This window comes from Prionailurus bengalensis, chromosome C1, assembly GCF_016509475.1.
Source record: "Prionailurus bengalensis isolate Pbe53 chromosome C1, Fcat_Pben_1.1_paternal_pri, whole genome shotgun sequence".
NCBI lineage: Eukaryota > Metazoa > Chordata > Mammalia > Carnivora > Felidae > Prionailurus > Prionailurus bengalensis.
The window spans coordinates 21,112,783-21,124,537 of record NC_057345.1 but is presented as its reverse complement, the minus strand read 5'-3'; positions in this window follow the sequence as shown (position 1 = coordinate 21,124,537).

Here is an 11,755-nt window from a genome sequence, read left to right as displayed (position 1 = left end):
ATGTAGGGCTCAAACTCATGATTTGTGAGATCATGACCTGAGCCGAAATCAAGAGTCAGACACTCAATCGACCGAACTACCCAGCCACCCAGGGACAATTTTCACTTACTTGTATTACCTTGAGCAGGTCACCTCCCATCTCTGAGTCTCAACTTCTATACCTGTCAAGGAGGCTAATGATCCCCTACTTTGAGTCAGGAGGATTTCATGAAATGACCTGTCAATAGTCCCTAGCACATTGTGGAGGCTTGAGAAATGGCTGTCCATTGTCCCTCCTTCATATACCACCGTAGAAGACAAAGGAGTTCTGGATCGCCATTACTTCTTAACTAACGAAGTCATCCTTTGCCCAAAGCTTTATATAAGCTTATTATCAGATCAAGATATCAGCATTGTGCTGGGGGCCTGGTCTGGGGACAGGAAACTGCACTGGAGCCATAGGTCACTGAGGTCAGAGACCAGGTAGAGACAGAAGACTGTGGTGGAGCACGTGACCCTGGAAGCTGACTGCTTGGGTTCAAATCCCAGCTTTGTGTGTGTGTGTGTGTGTGTGTGTGTGTGTTTCTCCTTCTCTCATATCCCAGCTTTAACTCTGTTGAGCCATTGGCAAACCACAACATTGCCTATGGCCTCAGTTTCCCCATTTGTTATATGAGGGGTAAATTAGCATATGCTGCCTAGAACTGTTTGAAGGATTAAATGACATAATCTGTGTTAAGTGTACAAGATGGGACTTGCTACAAAGCAAGCACTCAAAGCACCTTTCAAACATAGGTCATTTCCAAGTTTTTGCTACTTCATTTCCTCTTTATTTGACTTAATTAGGAGAAAGCTCCAGGAGAGGAATTACTGCCTCCTAAACTACATTGCCAAATTGCTTTCAAAAGGGTTATTCCAGTTCCAATGTCACCAGAAAATTGTGTAAATACCGGTTTTGTTATGTCTTTGCCAGCACGGACCATTATCATCTTTAAAGTTTTCTGTAAGGTTTCATATAATTAACTCAGTTTTTTGTCCCTTTACTAGCAAAGGTGGACAGGGTGTGCCAATTAAGTAAAATTATTAGAACGGAGGTGGGATACTTTTTCTTTGAAGAAGGAACTTAGGAAAAAAACACACACACAGACTTTGTAAATATCTTGAAAATTGAGGATGTTGTTCTTCCTGTCAACTGCTGCTACTTCTCTTTTCTGAGATGCCCATTTCTATACCTCGTGTTCCGTTCCCTCAGCTTTGACACTTACAGATCTGGAATGTGGAAATGCCCTGAATGATGATGATGATGATTTAATAGTTTTTGATGAAAGTTCAGATCGGTTTCTATGTCCCTTTCAGCATGCATTTTATCATGGCAACTTTCCAATTCAGGAGAAACTTAAATTTCTCTAGAAAATTTGTGAAGGTGATCTGTGTTGGTGTTTCCATCTGTGAAATGGGAGGAGGGTTGGGATGAGGTAGTCTCCAAAGGGCCCTACATCTGAAAGGGAGCCATTTCATGGGGCTGCCAAGGCCTGTAAGGACTTGCCTGGTACAACAGGTCTTGGGGGAGGAGGAAATGGGCCAAGACCAAGTAGCATTGTGGTTCTCAATGTCCTGCTTGTTCATCCCAAGAACCTGTAGAATGACAGGGAGTTAAGAATGCAAGAGAAGGGTACTGGAGTCAAGGCAGACCGGAAGCTGAAGGTTCACTGTCCTCCACCCCCAATCACATACAGCCCTAGACATACATCCCTCTCCAGGCTCTAGGGGTTCAAGCCAATTTCATTTAACTTCCCCCAAATGACTGTTTTGTCCATCTCAGCAGCCTCTTGCTTTTTTTCTTTATTGAATTAATCATTTATATTATTTCTCACTCATCTTCTTTGGCATGTTTGTTTGCTAACGTCTCCCTTACTAGAATACAAACTCCATGAAAGCAAGGAATACTTCTGTCTCATTCACTGATGTATCTCCAGTTTCTGGGAGATGCTAGGTGTCTGAGAAATATTAACGGAGTGGAAGGTGACCCTAGTGGGCTGGAGATGTGGGGGTCATGCAGGTTGCCAACCTTGGGTTCCATGCATTCTTTTCCTTTATAAAAATGGTCCCAAACCATATATAATTGGTAGAGATGGTATTTGAACCAGGCAATCTGACTCCAGAGTCCATGTGCTTAACCATGATGCTTTGCAGTTTTGCAAAGAAAGACTGTGCAGCCATTAAATCCATGTGGGTATTTATTGATGTGGGAAAGGCCATTTGCCATGCGGAAATATTTACAATATATTGGTGAGGGAAAGCATCAGGCTTCAATACACAGCACTTACCTCACAGAGTTATCTGGAGGATTAAATGTGTTAATACATGTAAAGCACATAGAACAATATCTAACACATGAAATTCTTTTTTTTTTTAATTTTTTTAATGTTTATTTATTATCAAGAGACAGAGCATGAACAGAGGAGGGGCAGAGAGAGAGGGAGACACAGAATCGGAAGCAGGCTCCAGGCTCCGAGCTGTCAGCACAGAACCCGATGCAGGGCTCGAACTCACAAACCGCAAGATCATGACCTGAAGTTGGACGCTTAACCGACTTGAGCCACCCAGGCGCCCCACATGAAATTCTTGATGAGTTGTCAAAGTATTTGGTGAGCCATCTCTCATCTGCAGGATTTCTTAGGGGAAGTCAGCCCCTGGGCCACAGAATGGAGAGGCTCCCCTGTCATTTAAAAAATTTGTGGGGGGCACCTGGGTGGCTCAAAGTTTCCAACTTCAGTTCAGGTCATGATCTCATGGCTCGTGAGTTCAAGCCCCATGTCAGGCTCTATGCTGATAGCTCAGAGCCTGGAGCCTGTTTCAGATTCTGTGTCTCCCTTCTCTCTGCTCCCCCTCTGCTCGTACTCTGTCTCTCTCTCTCCTTAAAAAACACCAAAAAAAAAAAATTAAAAAAATTAAAATTAAAAAGTTTTTAAAGTTTTATTTATTTATTTATTTTGAGAGAGAGAGCGAGAGAGAGCACATCAACAGGGGAAGGGCAGGGAGAGGGAGACACAGAATCCCAAGCAGGCATCGTGCTGTCTGGTCAGAGCCCAGTGCAGGGCTCGAACCCACAAACTGTGAGATCATGACATGAGCCGAAATCAGGAGTCTGGATGCTCAACCCACTGAGCCACCCAGGCGCCCCTCCACTGTTGTTGAAGACCTGCCTCCCTGGGCTTGAGATACTGTGTTCTCCATCTCTCTCCCTTCCCATCTGGGGAACAACAGACAAAGCTCTCTCCAAAGATATCTCTTCGTCAAACCCTTCCTCTTTCTACATTCTGACCACCTTTTAATATCATTGATCTGGCCAAGAGGTCCAAGAGTGGTAAAAACAGGTTCTAGACTTTCTTTTGAAACTTCTGCGTAAGTGACATCACATTCACTTTGGGGTATGACATCTATGTCCTGGCACCTCTGTAGAAACAGAGGCAGGAAAAGGTTCCATTTCAACATCTTATTACTTGGCTGCAATTATTGCCTTGGGTTCTGTAAGACCCCCTGGGTTCTTATAATACATCCTTCCCTTTTGGTGGTGTGAGTGGGTTTCTGCTACTGGCAAACAGGCAATTGCTGACCAAGGCACAGGTCCTAGTGACCTCAGCTGGGATGAGGTGCTCCTCCCGAAGCAGGCAGGAGTAAGAGGAATCAGAGCAGAGAGTCTGTGTCCAAATCCCCCACAAGTTCAAAGGTCTAAATGGGTCAGAAAAGGAAGAGGAAGTTAAGGGTCCAGGCCAGGGCCCCAGAGCCAAACTGCAATCGAAAAGGAGTAGGTTGAATTCGAAGTGAAGTGGAATCGTAGGCAGTGGCCCACTCTTCCTTTTCTGGAGTTTACCTTTTAAAACTCTGCAGCTTAAAGGCACAAGATCGGGGAGGGCAGCTACCAATATCTCCATGCCTCCGGCCTTCGGCTTTTGCTGAATTATTTTTGGAGTGAAATTATAGAGTCAGAGATTCGGTCTGGTATCAGCTTTGCTCCAAATGGTGCCATTTAGCCCTGCCACTAGCCATGTGTGAGCATATCTTGGAGTATAAAAGTGCATTACAACGGAGTGCCCAGGACGTCCTGGGCAACGTGATACCTTTCAGGGAAGGAACAGCTGCCGGAGGAGGAGGGGAGAAAAAACAAGTTGGGGAAGATGAGGCACCCACCAAGCAGGGCAGTGTTCCGGACATTCCTTTGGCTTTACTCTGCTGTGGATTCCTGACTCCCACTTCTTTTTTTTTTTTTTTTTTTTTTTTTAATTTTTTTTTTCAACGTTTATTTATTTTTGGGACAGAGAGAGACAGAGCATGAATGGGGGAGGGGCAGAGAGAGAGGGAGACACAGAATCGGAAACAGGCTCCAGGCTCTGAGCCATCAGCCCAGAGCCCGACGCGGGGCTCGAACTCCCGGACCGCGAGATCGTGACCTGGCTGAAGTCGGACGCTTAACCGACTGTGCCACCCAGGCGCCCCCTGACTCCCACTTCTTGATTCTCCCCAGTTCCTGGGCTAGGTGCTTTGCAGGTTAGACTTTTTCTAACCACACCCCCCTCCCCCTTTACCTGCTGGCTAGTCCTGCATAAGGAAAGGGTCCCTGGTTCCTGCCAGTCTATACCTTTCCAGCCTGGAATGGCTCCCTTGCGCTCCTGAGCCCACTCTGAAAGGCCTGCTGGACGCTGCTTAAAGGTGCTGTCTGGCCAGGCCACTCCACGCCTTCATTTATTCTCTTCCTCTAAGTGAGGCAGGATGACAGAGTGGTTAAAAGCAGGAGCCGGAGCCAGCCTGCTTGGGTTTAAACGATGACACCACTCCCCTCCCCTGTTATGAGCTGGAAAACTCAGGGCAAGCTATTTAAACTCCTTGGGCCTCAGTTTCCTCTTCTGTAAAACGGGGATAAAGGGATAACACCTGACTCATAGGGTTGTGGGAAAGATGAAATTAAATTAATGTATATACAGCCAGGGATACTAAATTAACCACAACGAGGGGCACCTGGGTGGCTCAGTCCGTTAAGTGTCCAACTTTGGCTCAGGTCATGCTCTCACAGTTTGTGAGTTTCAGCCCGTGAACTCGGGCTCCCTGCTGTCAGCTCCGAGCCGGCTTCAAATCCTCTGTCTCCCTCTCTTTCTGCCCCTCCCCTGCCCACACACTCTCTCTCAAAAATGAATAAAACATTAAAAAAATAAATTAACCACAATGAGTTGGATGGACAGTCCCGTACAACAAAAAATCATCCCACCCAAAATGCCATCAGAGCTCCTACTTGAGAAACACTGGCTGAGAGCATGACGTCCGAATGCCTGGGCTGAATCACAGATCTACTGCTTGAGAGAAAGAGAGAAACACAGAGCACGAGTGGGGAAGGGGCAGAAAGGGAGACACAGAATCTGACACAGGCTCCAGGCTCCGAGCTGTCAGCACAGAGCCCAACGCAGGGCTTGAACTCACAAACCGTGAGATCATGACCTGAGCCGAAGTTGCACACTTAACGGACTGAGCCACCCAGGCGCCCCTATAGCAACTGTTACTATTATCTGTCCCCCTTGTCTGGTGTTGTAGGCATAACAGGATGATATATCATAAGCATATTTACTGCATCATAAAATAAACCTTCTTTGTTTCCTCTGAAATTTCTCCAGAAGAAAAGTTTCCCTTGGGAGATTGTTAATCCCTATATGTGTGACTCACAAGAGAAAACACTTTCCTCAATGCAGGGAAAGGAAAGGAAATTGGTCATGTCCTAGCTGGTGGTGAATTAAACCAGTCTGAAGAGCCAAGGTGTCTTAGTCAGGGATGTTTCACCTGCAAACAACAGAATCCATTGCACACGCTAGCCTAAGCCAGAAAAACACGTTGGGGGACAGCAAGAGTGGCGGGGCGGGTGGGGGGGGGGTGGATATCTGGATGAACTCACAGGCAGGAAGTAAGCAGGTCTCATGAGGAACTAGAACCAGGAACTGGAAACTTCAAAATAGATCCAGACTCCCCTCCTGCTCACCACTCCCTCTGCTACTGCCCCAGTCTGAGCCATCATCACCTCTCTCGCCTGGACTGTTGCGACATTTTCTCCATGTTTCCCCTTGCTCGCCTACAACGCATTCTTCACACAGCAGCCAGAGCCATCTTTTACAAATGTAGTAAGATTTTGTTGTTTCCCTGCACAAAACTTTTCAGTGGTTTCCCATTATGCCGGAGGGCAGGAATTGGTCCTTCTTGTTCACTACCATACCCCTGGGCATGGAACATAGTAGATACTCAATAAATGTGTGACATGGCTGAATGGAAATGTACCAGGATTCAAGGCAGAAGCACTCTGTCCTCCTCCCTCTGGGTTAGGGATTTCTTGTATTCTTTGTGACTCTCTTCCATGGCTCCTCCGTGGCTTCTCCCACACAAAATGGGGCACAAAATGGCTGCCCTAGCCTGGAGCTGTGTCACCTCTCAGCTCCAGCTCTCACACATCCCAGTGTCTTAATTCCAAATTTCCAGGAGAGAGTCGTTGACTGTTCCAGCTTGGGGAAGGGGTCTGCCTCTGTCCATTCAGTCATGGTTGGGAACTGCTGAAGCCCGCTCATATGGAAGAGGCATTTTCAGGGAAGAGGAGCATGGACCGGCAGACCTACCCCCCACATTGTGTATTACTCTGAGGGCAGGACTCGGGTGCGGGGAATCCTCAGTTCTCAGGGAATCCAGTACTAAATTGGGTGGGAAGTTTCACCTCATCAAGAAGACCCCAAATAGAATCCAGGATATGAAGTAGATATAATAAATGAGACACCGCCTTTAAAAAATCTTTAATTAAGGGGCGCCTGGGTGGCTCAGTCGGCTCAGCGTCTGACTTCGGCTCAGGTCATGATCTCACGGTCTGTGGGTTCGAGCCCCGTGTCGGGCTCTGTGCTGACGGCTCGGAGCCTGGAGCCTGCTTTGGATTCTGTGTCTCCTTCTCTCTCTGCCCCTCCCCCACTTGTGCTCTGTCTCTATCAAAAATAAATAAAATATAAAAAACACTTTTTTAAATTTTTTAATTAAAAAAATTGGGTGGGCGTCAGGCTCTGGGCTGATGGCTCGGAGACTGGAGCCTGTTTCCGATTCTGTGTCTCCCTCTCTCTCTGCCCCTCCCCTGTTCATGCTCTGTCTCTCTCTGTCCCAAAAATAAAAATAAAAACGTTGAAAAAAAAATTAAAAAAAAAATTGGGTGGGGGGAGGCACCTGGATGGCTCAGTCAGTTAAGCGGTTGACTTCGGCTCAGGTCATGATCCCGTGGTCTGTGAGTTCGAGCCCCACCTCAGGCTCTGTGCTAACAGCTCAGAGTCTGGAGCCTGCTTTGGATTCGGTGTCTCCCTCTCTCTCTCTCTCTCTCTGACCCTGCCCCACTCATTCTCTCTCTCAAAAACAAACATTAAAAAAAATTTTTTTTTAATTTTAATGTTTATTTGTTTTTGAGAGAGAGAGAGAGAGCATGTGCACATGCAGGGGAGGGACAGAGGGAAAGAGAAAGAGAATCTCAAGCAGGCTCCACGCTCAGTGTGGAGCCCAACACTGGACTCCATTCCACGACCCTGGGATCATGACCTGAGCCAAAATCAAGAGTCGGACGCTCAACTGACTGAGCCATCCAGGTACCCCACGAGCTACTATTTTTATTCAACTATTGAACCATGGGCTAGGCATAGTTCCAAGAACTGTATAAGTATCTACTCAATCTTCCCAACAATTCCATGAACTAGGTCTTCTTATCCCCATTCAACAGATGGAGAAGTGGAGGCACAGGGAGATGGTAGTGACACAGTTAGAATTATAACCAAACATTCCAACACCATACTGTACCTGTTCCTTAACTACCTAACCAAGATAAGGATATAATTCCCTTCTCACAATGAAGAAAAATGAGGTTCAGGGAAATAAAGTAAATCAAAGTACTGAGGGTCCCTTGGATGCAAAGTAGCAAAGCCTTGATTGCAGTGGGTCTACAGCCCCTAGGCCAAACTTGCCCCTCACCTAGCCCGCTACGGTTTTTTTAAGAAACAGCTTTATTGAGATAGAATTCACATACCCCACATTTCACCTATCTCAAGTGTATAGTTCAGTGGTTTCTAGTATAGTCACGGATATGTACACAATTTGCCAACTACACTCTTATGGATAACACCATCCCAAAGAGGGGGAAGTAATTACCCCATAGTCATACAGAGAGTAGTTCGCAGAATGCACGCCATTGCCCTGGTTGCTGTGAGAATACTTCTGGAAACCCCCGTGTGAATAACTGTGTGTGTCAGAAAAATGATGGTGCAATGGTGTGGACAGAGCTGGGAGGAGACAGAACAAGGAAGCCCCTACCCCACGGAGACAGTGACTGTCCAAACTGAAAGTTTGGGTTTGGGGACTTCCCCTGCATACCCAGACAATCTCTTTTCTTGCTTATCTCCTTTACTCTTTGGACAAACACCCAGAGTCCTTCCAGCCTCGGTTCAAATATCTCCTCCTCCAGAAAGGCTTCCCTGATTCATGCTCCCAGGGTGGGCTAAATGCCCCGCCATGGTGCCTTCTGGACATCTTTTCCTCACAATAGGAAAGCTCCTCTCCATCTTGACTCCTCTGCTTTCGTTCAGTGCCCCCAATGCTAAGTGCATGAATTTTGGAACTAAAAAGGCATAGGTTTAAATGCAGCCTCTGTCATGTCCTAGCTCTGTGACCTTGGGAAAGCACACAGTAGGCCCTCCAAAAATTCCACTTGCTTTCCCTCTTTCCCTCTGGCTTCTTGCAAAGTGACTGTCAAGCCTCAGTTTGATCGGAACCCTGGTGTCCTTATGACCTGCAGCCTTCTGGGATGCGGCAGACACATTTTTGTTGTTCAGTCTGTCTTCCTGTGAGAAATCATTCTTCCTTCCCCCAAGTCAGCTCAGTCTTTGTGATCCTGACCCTAAGTCCCAGGAGTGGCAGCAGACACAAAGCTGTTCTTTGTGTCTAGGTCTTTTGTTCCCAGTAATTGGTCCGGGGTTAGGCTTGTGACGGCAGAAGGATCCCTTCACGAAATCTGTCATCTGGACATGAGAAGAAAGAAAATCTTTCTCTCTTCCTTACCCCCACTGTCCCCAAAGCGAGATACATGGCGTTGAAGACTTGGCATGCCAGCGGCCATTTTGCTGCCTGTTTGAGATGAAGCGAAACAGAATCAGATACACCTGGAAGATGGGATAAAAGAGAGTGCTGATGCCCTCCTGGATCCAGACATGCCTGAAGTCCCACTGGATTCCGATTTTCCTTAGGTTGGATTGGATTTCTGACATTTGCAACCAAAAGAATTCTGATCGTGGAAACATGAGTTCACTTTAATATGCAAACAGGGTAACTGGATCGCTAGTGGCCTGAAGACGAGCCAACAAGCTGTGGATAACGGAGCAGCAAGAGGCAAAGAACATTGAGCCCTTGATGACATCATTAAGCTGCTGGATTAACTAACCCCGGGGCGCATCTAATTTAGGCCTTCTTGTTATGTGAAAAAATAAAATGTCCTTATTGGTTAATCATTTTTGAGGTTTGATTTTTGTATGACATGTAGCCAAAGCCATCCCCTCCCCGCCTTTTTTTAACATGGGGCTCAAACTCAAGTCCCCAAGATCAAGAGTGGCATCCTCCACCGACTGAGCCAGCCAGACACCCCCAGAACAATCCTTAAGTTGGTCTCCAGCCCTCTCCCCCTAATTGCTGTGATTTGGGCAAGGGATGGCATGGATGTGGGGTGACGACCTCTTGGCCCACAGTTCCTCTTTCTCCTTCGACGCTATTTTTTTCTCGCAGGCCATCTCAGACACTTCTGGACACATTCCTGATTCTTCCACTCCTCCAAGTATCACTAGCGCTTAGCAGGTCCTACTGAGGTTTTGGGGAAACAGGGGGATCAGTTCAGCATAGAATGCGCACCAACTTAAAATGACCTATACGACATCACTGTCCGAAAATTTCATGGGCCAATACTGCCAAGAGGAATTTCTCTCTGGCTGTATCTCTCCTTGGGAGTCAGCTTGTTACTACCTCCTCCAGCTTCTCCCTAGCTCCAATCCAGTTTCCCACAGTCTTCTGTCGTACTCCATGACACGAAGGATTTTTTTTTTTTTTTTTTTTTTTTTTTTGGTACCAGACCCCAGGCTAAAGGTCAGGCTGAAGCTGACCCACTGAACACTCATTAATGTGTCCTTTAAAACAAAGGACCAAGTACACTTGAAAATTACAGGGCTTTTTTCTCTAACAAAATTGTTATTATTTTTTAAAGTGTTTATTCATTTTTGAGAGAGAGAGAGATAGAGCATTAGCAGGGGAGGAGGGGAGAGAGAGGCAGACCTGCAATCTGAAGCGGGCTCCAGGCTCTGAGCTGTCAGCACAGAACCTGACCCAGCGCTTGAACTCCCAAACCGTGAGATCATGACCTGAGCCCAAGTCGGACGCTTAACCAACTGAGCCACCGAGGCACGCCTTTTCTCCAACAAAATTAAATTCTTAGCCTGGGGTCCATCCCCCACCTGTTTTGGGGAAGCTAAAGACAATATTATGAGAAATAATTCTCCTGTTGGGGTATCGGGGTGTCTCAGACGGTTAAGTGTCTGACTCTTGAGTTCGGCTCAGGTCATGATCTCACAGTTCACAAGTTCAAGCCCCACGTCAGGCTCTGTGCTGACAGCTCAGAGCCTGGAACCTGCTTCAGATTCTGTGTCTCCCCCTCTCTCTGCCTCTCTGTCACTTACACTCTGGATCTCTCTTGCTCTCTCTCAAAAAAAAAAAAAAAAAATTAAAAAAAAAAAAAAAGGACAAGATCCAGCTAAGCTGGACCCCATTAGCAGAAATGTCTAGTTTTTCTAGGGCAAAATCATCTAGAGGGTTTGTTAAAACACAGATTGCTGGGGTGCCTGGTTGGCTCAGTCGGAAGAGCATGTGACTCTTGATCTTTGGGTTGTAGGTTTGATCCCCATGTGGGGTGTAGAGGTTACTAGCAAATTAAATAATTAAAAAAAAACACAGATTGGGGCACCTGGGTGGCTCAGTTGGTTGAGCCTCCGACTTCGGCTCAGGTCATGATCTCATGGTCTGTGAGTTCGGGCCCTGTGGCAGGCTCTGTGCTGACAGCTCAGAGCCTGGAGCCTGCTTCAGATTCTGTGTCTCCCCCTCTCTCTCTGATCCTCCCCCATTCATGCTCTGTCTCTCTCTGTCTCAAAAACAAATAAACATTAAAAAAAAAACACAGATTGCTGGAGCCTACCCTAGAATTTCTAATTCAGTAGGTATGGTGTAGGCCCGGGAATTTGTATTTCTAACAAGTTCCCAGGTGCTGATGCTGCTGATCAGGGACCACATAGGAGAATGACTGCTCTAGGGTCAACACATCAAATGACTGAACTCCAACCTCCAACCACCTTCTATCCCTGCGTTTCTCCATTCAAGTTTCCAAAGTCCTGAGAAAGTCAAGCTGACTTAGAGTTGAGTCATGCCTGTGGTCAGAGAGGTAGAATCCTGTGATTGACAGCACTGTGAATATCACAGGGCAGGGTGGGGTGGGTAGGAGGGAAGTTCTCCAAAGGAAAAAATGCTTGACACACAAAAATAGATGTCTTCAAAGTGGTAATTGGCCAAGCAGAATGCACAACCTTTTCCATCCAGAGCGAGATGTACTGTAGCAACTTCTCCTCTCAAGTTCCAGAAGAGATAATTAAATAATAATAACAGGAGGGAGAAGGTAGACTCCTGTGGACCATTATCTCTA